General features: G+C 41.5%; 1 pseudogene; it reads left to right on the top strand.

Moving 5' to 3' along the window:
* Positions 1-6,941: 6,941 nt before the first annotated feature.
* On the top strand, positions 6,942-7,059 carry LOC126197457 (5S ribosomal RNA; annotated as a pseudogene).
* The last annotated feature ends 1,841 nt before the right edge of the window (positions 7,060-8,900 follow it).

The raw sequence follows: 8,900 nt of genomic DNA, 5'->3' as shown, positions 1-8,900 counted from the left end.
TAGTGTTAGCTACTTGCAGGTTGTTGACCTGTTCAGTCAGCTCCTGCACGGCCTTAGGTATCGACTCATAATTCTGTTTCATATCTGCAATCTCTTTTTTCATATTTTCTAACGACTGCACAAGTTGCTGGTCACGCTCAGCTTGCTGGCGATCTCGCTCAGCTTGCTGGCGATCTCGCTCGGCTTGCTGGTGCGCAAATTTTTCCTGGTAATCTAACACACGCTCTAAGATAGCCTGAAGCGAATACCCACCAGGCAGATTACCACTCTCTGGTTCCTGCTTTCCTGGTGGTGGTACAACTTCTTTATCTACATCTCCTTGATCACTAGTGGGCGGTGGCACCACTTCCTGTGCCCCTGCCCCCACATTTTCGCATGTTATATCCTCAAAGAGAGTACTAGTACTACTTGAGGTACCCGGTTCCACATTTCCTACGCTACCTAATTGCTGTTCCTCAGTATCCATATTGCTCGGACGTTGACTACGCAACTTAACCATATTCCTAAATTGCTTACTAAAACACAAACCTGACAGTTTTGTCACTTGCACACAAAATACGTTAATTTATCTACACTACACTGCACACTAAAAATTACTATCTACCATCAACTTTGTCCTGTCCCAAACACTAACATCAAACTACGCACAATATGCACACCACTAGCGAAATGAGATCACTTCACTGGAGCTCAACTTCTACAAACAGGACAACTACACTGTAGTCTTACCTTTAGTTTATCTTATCTCGGGGTTCGGCTGCCCCCGGATTACGTAGTCGTTAGAGCTTCTCAGTACTATCAGGATCGTCTTCTCAGACTCGCTTGCAGTAGTACGTTTTGTCATGAAAGAGTGTTTGCACATTCATTAATGCATAGCATTGATCATGATATACATACATACATTTATCACTAAATACATATATATATATATATATATATATATATATATACATACATAACAATCAACCCTGAAAGAAAAATACATAAAATTTTATAATTGTGGCCACTGCAAATTCGGGCCCCGCGTTTTTGGGCGCCAGTTTCACGTCACTACTCTCTCGAATTGTTTTAAATTGTTGCTCTTTGGTTTATTTATTTATTTTTTGATTATTGGCGTAACAACGCATATATGGAAAGAGTTACGTGAAATACTTTTAACAATGCTGTGCTTTGAATTTCTTTATCATCGTTACCTTTTTGCAAAATAAAATGTATCTATGGAAGTCTTATTGTTCTGTATCTGGCCTACAATTTAAAGAACGATTTTTCTTAACTGCAACTCATGCTAAGGATCAATATAACTTCCCTACTTCATAGTTATTAAAAGTTGAAATTACTTTTAATGAACACTGATGTTACAGTTCGTATGATCGTTCAAAAACACAAGTTCGCAGTGGATTTTATTTCTTGGTGAAATACTATTTCATACCACGACTAGCCCAAGAACATGAGACTCTCATAAAAAAAATTACGTTATCACTATAAAATTTGCCAGATCAGAACGGAGCACAACAAGATTACTATCAGATTTTGAAGGTACATTAAATTATTTGCACTGTAAATTATATCCTATCAGCAGCCCGCGTCAACCTGCAACACATCATAAAATCTGCTGATCTTCACTGCCAGCCTGGGAGCTAAAAGAAATAATATTATTTTACTATTATTTTACCGCTTCCTTGCGGTATGCTCCACTATACTGTAAGTCGTTTAAATACGCCGCGGCAGCGGCTCTTCGTTCTCCACGCAGCTCAGCACCACAGATAATATTTATATAACTGAAAAATGTCTCAACAGGATGGGATAATAGGCAAGCAAGCTTTAACAATTAATAATACAAGTTTTCATTTAAACAACTCTATTAAAACATTTAAATATCTCATTGATTACAGACCTGTGTGAATTCACACGTAATGGCGTACATTTCCCAGTCTCGACAAAAGAATGCTACATTCGCGTTCTCCACGACAACAACAGGAGATCTTACTCTCACAACTTCCAGATTAAGAAGACAAAGAATTTAATTTACATCACGCATTATATACTAGTTCCTTTTGTAATCTCTGTTCAACATTTATCTTCTGTGGCGGTTTTATTACTCGCCGACGCAGACGTTCTCAAAAATAAATAATAAAAAAATACATAATTTTACACAATGACACAATATGATACATCTAATTTTCTAATTACTACATAATATGTTGTTTTTGTTTCTTACTAGACGTTACAACAAAAATATGCAACTATACGAATTACTTTCCATATTTTATCAGTTTTGGTCTTTGTTGACTGGGCTATTACACCATAGGCTTATTTGGCTGTTTTGTTCACATTAATGTAAACTCTTCTGTGAGAGTAATGACAGAAAAGAATTTTTGTAATTATCATGCAGAAACTAACTGTATTTGCAGTTCAGTCCAAACTTAACTCTTACAAGCACCGTGGTTTCGCATTAAGAAGGCCAGACAAACAAAAGGATTTCGTTGTTAACTCAGTTAACCCAGTACAAAATTAAATCACATTAAATTTTCTACAAAAAAGATCCTATTTATTTGTTCTCTAGGACTAATAGTTTTCATGAACAGAGCAATAGAAAATTGAAAGTCCCACGTGACACACATGCTTTGCAGTTTAAGTAATTTTTGTAGCCTGTTTGAGGTCCTTCAACGACTTGACAGATGACAACTGGCCTATATCAAATTGTTTCTTCTCGACTTCCTCTACACCACTGTGATTCATTGTAAACAGTTATCGTTTACACCCAATATAAGGCATAAAGTTTTTTCTTCATTAACACAGTGTTCTGAAGAACTTACATTTCTTCACTTTCTATTCTTTTCATGGTTGAGAACAGCTGTACACATTAATACAATATGAAGATCCATACATACACACACACACTCACACACATAAAAAATCGCTCACTCCTTAGAAGGGTCCGGCTCTCTTAATCAGCTCAGGAGCCCATCTCTTCTTCTACTACTACTACTACTACTACAATTAGTCGCTGCAGGCTGGCCTTTACTTGCGACGCCACTGTCGTGTATTTTCGTTAGTGCTGAGTACCCTTCAGCAACTATTTGTCACGTTGTCCTTCGTTCCCCGTTGCTCCTTCAGTAACAGTATTGTCATTGTTATGGAATTCACAAAAAATTGTAATTTGGATTGCTGCATGTCATTTTCATGTACGGTACAATAATCACATAGTTAACAAAAGTGTGCAGAGTGTGTCGGATGGCATGTTTCTTGGGATCTCAGTTCATGTAAGTGTCTCCAAAAGTGGAAAGGCGTTCTGCTGCATAAATTTTCTGCGTAGTAATGAGTGCTGTCGACAAGGGATCTCAGATCGATTCCACATTCCTAGATTTCCAGAAGGCTTTTGATACCGTTCCTCACAAGCGACTATTGATCAAATTGCGTGCATATGGATCATCGTCTCAGTTGTGTGACTGGATTAGTGATTTCCTCTCAGAGAGGTCACAATTCGTAGTGATAGACGGTAAATCATCGAGTAGAACAAAAGCGATATCTGGCGTTCCGCAAGATAGTGACGTAGGCCCTCTGCTGTTCCTGATTTATATACCGGGTGATCAAAAAGTCAGTATAAATTTGAAAACTTAATAAACCACGGAATAATGTAGATAGAGACGTAAAAAATGACACACATGCTTGGCATGACATGGGGTTTTATTAGAACAGAAAAAAAGTTCACAAAATGTCCGACAGATGGCGCTCGACAGCAAAACGTGAGTAATTGCTACCATGACGGGCGAGAGGTACGCCGATATGTTACAGAATCGCTTCATCCCCAGCCTGGCTGATAAACACCTGCTGGAACGTACGATGTTTATGCAGGATGGCCCTCCACCCCATGTTGCTAGACACGTGAAAGATCTCTTGTGCGCGTCGTTTGGTGATGATCGTGTGCTCAGCCGCTACTTTCGTCATGCTTGGCCTCCCAGGTCCCCAGACCTCAGTCGGTGCGACTATTGGCTTTGGGTTTACCGAAGTCGCAAGTGTATCGTGATCAACCGACATCTCTAGGGATGCTGAAAGACGATGTCCGACGCCAATGCCTCACCATAACTTCGGATATGCTTTACAGTGCTGTTCACAACATTATTCCTCGACTACAGCTATTATTGAGGTATGATGGTGAACATATTGAGCATTTCCTATAAAGAACATCATCTTTGCTTTGTCTTACTTTGTTATGCTAATTATTGCTATTCTGAACAGATGAAGATCCATCTGTCAGACATTTCTGAACTTTTTTTTTGTTCTAATAAAACCCCATGTCATTCCAAGCATGTGTATCAATTTTTACCTCTCTATCTACATAATTCCGTGATTTATTCAGTTTTTAAATTTATACTGACTTTTTGATACCCGGTAAATGATCTAGATGACAATCTGAGCAACCCCCTTAGATTGATTGCAGATGACGCTGTAATTTACCGTCTAGTAAAATCATCAGACGATTAATTCCAATTGCAAAATGACCTAGAGAGAATTTCTGTAGGGTGCGAAAAGTGGCAATTAGCACTAAACAAAGAAAAGTGCGAGGTCATCCACATGACTACTAAAAGAAATCCAATACATTTTGGGTATACGATAAATCGCACACATCTAAGGGCTGTAAATTCGACTAAATACCTAGGAATTACAATTACGAGCAACTTAAATTGGAAAGACCACATAGATAATATTGTGCGGAGGGCGAAACAAGGACTGCGCTTTGCTGGCAGGACACTTAGAAGATGTGACAAACCCACTAAAGAGACAGCCTACATTACACTTGTCCCTCCCCTGCTGGAATATTGCTGCGTAGTGTGGGATCCTTACCAGGTAGGATTGACGGAGGACATCGAAAAAGTGCAAAGAAGGGGAGCTCGTTTCGTGTTATCGCGCAATAGGGGTGAGAGTGTCACTGATATGATACGCGAGTTGGGGTGGCAGTCACTGAAACAAAGGCGGTTTTCTTTGCAGCAAGATCTATTTACGAAATTTCAATCACGAACTTTCTCTTCCGAATGCGTAAATATTTTGTTGACACCCACCTACGTAGGGAGAAATGATTTAGGTGTTCCTTTTACCCACGCGCCATTCGAGACTGGAATGGTAGAGAAGTAGTATGAAAATGGTTCGATGAACCCTCCGCCAGGCACTTAAGTGTGAATTGCAGAGTAACCATACAGATGTAGATGTAGACATCGACATCACTTGCTGAATCTGCTATTCTGGCGACTGAGCTAATCGTTGTAGTAAGGTCGCTTTGGCGCAATTAGATTTGCCGGTGGCAGCCGGTGACTGAATCGCATCACTAATAGTATGCGTGTTTTCACCGATATTGTTGTGCAGCGCGGAAAACTTCCAATCATCGTCCACTCTGCTTGGCCGGCAAGGAGGCAGTTTAGGATGAAAAAACTGTCTCTCGTTTATTTCTTGAAAATCATTTCTGTTTGGCACTTGTTCTATCGATTGGACGGCTTTGGCGAATGAAACTCCATCGCCCGTATCAGCGCGGAGGGAACCCCGGATGGAAACCTGCTCGCGTAACCCAGCCGGCTAAGCTACTCATATTTGTACTCGTACTAACGGTTTCGGCTGGGGTACTCCCGAAACGGATGGACTGTTAAAAGTTGCGGAGTGTGTGGTACAGGTGTAAATTTCCAAGAAACACAGAACTTTCCACGTGAACACTGTCCTCTGATTGTAGAACGTGTTCTGAATCATGAACGTGTTCATTCAAGTCACTGAGATCAAACTTCGCCAAACATTGTCTATGCAAATGTTTCTTATTGTTGACGCTTGAAGAAAGTCGTCCGTTTTCACAACGTTCATTGTCCGTGCACATCCGTTACAGACACTTGGAGACCCACAGTGGAAGTCACTACGTTGGTAAAATTGATGAAGGAAACGTTGCTTGTTGTAAAAGCGGCTGTCGTTCCGAGCACTCCGTTGCGTGTCTCGGACTTTTCCCGAATAGTATTTGCGTGGTTGTCATGGGTCAGCATTGTGGAAATTTCGGAACGTCGGGTAAGTACTTGCAGGGAATGACACCCAAGCTAATTGCTGAATAAGACTGTAGAAATCCCCAAGGTAGTGGTTAAGCCAAGTCTCCGCACCGTCCTTTCTTCCAGGAGTGCCAGTCCTGCAACCGCTGCGCGGGGTAGCGGAACGGTCTTAGACGCCTTGCCACGGTTCGCGCCGCTCCCCCCGTCAGAAGTTTGAGTCCTACCTCTGGCATGGGTGTGTGTATTGCCCTCAGCGTAAGTTAGTGTAAGTTAGATTAAGTAGTGTGTAAGCCTAGGGACCGATAACCTCAGCAGTTTGGTGCCATAGGAACTTACCACGAATTTCCAAATTTCCAGTCCTGCAAGTTTCACAGAACTTCTGTGAAGTCTAGAAGGCAGGAGAAGAGGTATTCGCGTAAGTAGGGAAGCTCAGTCGCGAAAGGTAAAGGTCCTGAGTCGAGTCTCGGTTTTATTCTACGGGAAGTTTCATGTCAACACACACTCCGCTGTAGAGTGAAAAATTCATTCAAAATTGACAATACATAATGCATGATATTGCTGAGCACACATATAAAACGTTAACACAAGCGAAAAGCAGAGAAAGAACTGAGTCACGCCCCAGTCCATAAATACAATTCAACTCAGACAAAACAAATGACAAAAATAACTGCTCACAACAAATCGTAGCTCGGATGCCAAGTCCACACACCTACTTAACCATTTGTACTAATACCAGTTCGTTTTTGATTTGTCTTCATTTTCTTTCTCAGTAATTAAGCAATGTACTGCAGTGGTCAGCAAACAATTCATAACACTTCTAGAACTCAAACAGAACACTGACTAAGGCGATTAGTAGTAGCAAGTGATGGGCTTCTCTTGCAAGCCATCGAAAACAAGAAATCTGTGTACTTATAATATCATTCGGGCAACGGCCTTTCCGCAGTGGATACACCGGTTCCCGTCAGATCACCGACGTTAAGCATTGTCGGGCATGGCTGGCACTTGGATGGGTGACCATCCGGGCCGCCATGTACTGTTGCCATTTTTCGGTGTGCACTCAGTCTCGTGATGCCAATTGAGGAGCTACTCGACCGAATAGTAGCGGCTCCGGTCAAAGAAAACCATCGTAACGACCGGGAGAGCGGTGTGCTGACCACATGCCCCTCCTATCCGCATCCTCAGCTGAGGATGACACGGCGGTCGGATGGTCCCGATGGGCCTCTTGTGGCCTGATGACGGAGTGCATAATATCATTCACTGTTTTGCTTTCTGCTATTAAATGTGTGTTATATGTCAGCGATCTTAAAGTCTTGTAAGAGTAAAGTGGCTTTTGACACTTGTACTTTTTGGCTTATCATGCGCTTTCCGATGAGCCTTAACTTCTAACACTGTTTGTTGTTATGGGTGTTTTCTGGTGGCTGGTGAAGCGTCATGTCTCAACGACAAAACTTGCTGTAGTGAGCACGCAGAGTCAATAGTGATTGTAGAGTTAGAACTTAGGTGATCCGATTTAAAACACGGGGAGAGAGCAGTGACAATGGAAACGTGGTTAAAAGGTATGTTAATTGATACACACCGTGTTTAAAAAGGGGCGTCAACTATTTCGACGGGAGATGGTGTTGGTCAAAAATAAGAGAAGTTCTCAACGTTACAGCCAATGTTTGAGAAGGCCGTGCGCATAATTGTGGCTTCGGAGTGCCTTCGTGTTCGGTTCGTTCCCGTTTGAGCTAGGAACATGGAGTGAAAAGCTTTTGGTTTAGCCTGGAGCAGCGACCATTGGTATAGACATTCGGACATTTGTGTTACTGTAACTGTGTTACAGTATATTAAGCAAGGTTGGAACGACGAAACGCAGATGGCGCCCAAAGACATTGTGCGAATCGATTAATCCCTTTTGAAAAGATGTTAATGCTCAACTACTAACACAATTCGTATGTACACCATTCAGTGCAAATACGTGCACGAAACACGTTCCTCTGGGAGGTTTATGAAGAGCGCCGCTTTTCACCTTTAAATTTGTACGAATCAGTTCAAACTCTGCACTAAGATATACAAATGGATAAACCCAAAATGAATTTTTTTATCTAAAAATTTTTATCCTTTGTCGAGATAGGACGGTTTAAAATAGAGCTAAATGTAGCACGTACAACTCATTCTTACGTGAAATGGAGTGCGCGGAAACGGGTTGAAGTGATTGCAATAAATAAAAAATGGCGGACATAATGGAGAAACGTGTGGAATGTGCTCTACAAAGTTTTGTAAGTATGGTGGAAACTGGAGGGAACGTCAAGAAAGAGATGAAAGGTGATATCTTAAAGGCAGTGAGCACCTTTAGTGAATGTTTCAGTGCAATAAAATTGGACGTGAGTGTGGAAAACGTTAAAAATAAATACGAGGGCTGTCCAGAAAGTAAGTTACGATCGGTCGCAAAATGGAAACGACTATGAAAATCCGATAAAGTTTTGCAAAGATGTGTTGGGCAGTATCTCTAGTATGACTCTAGTTAGAATTATGTCGCCCTTTTCATTCCTGAGCTCTTAGTGAGCGCGTAAAGATGTTATAGAAAATAGTGTCTCCCGCCAAGTACGAGGGCCTGGTGAGAATTTTCCCCTGAAGCTATGCAACCAACATTACATAACTGTCGTGCGGTTTGTTCTTCAAGACAATTCTCAGCCTCATTCTGCAGGGGCAATTAAGATGTTCCTGCATCGTTTCAATTAAAAATGTTTGGTTACCCACAATACAGCCCGTAATTGTCTCCCACTGAGTTTCATCTCTGCTCAAACGAACCGCTGGCTATGAAGACAACATTTTGGCACAGACAACGAGCTTTAGGCCAGCGTAGAGAATTGGCGGAAAGCACTGGCGGCTGCCTTCTATGAT

This window comes from Schistocerca nitens, chromosome 7 (genome assembly GCF_023898315.1).
Source record: "Schistocerca nitens isolate TAMUIC-IGC-003100 chromosome 7, iqSchNite1.1, whole genome shotgun sequence".
Classification (NCBI taxonomy): domain Eukaryota; kingdom Metazoa; phylum Arthropoda; class Insecta; order Orthoptera; family Acrididae; genus Schistocerca; species Schistocerca nitens.
Note: the sequence above shows the minus strand (reverse complement) of the source record. Positions and strands in the feature narration are given on the sequence as shown.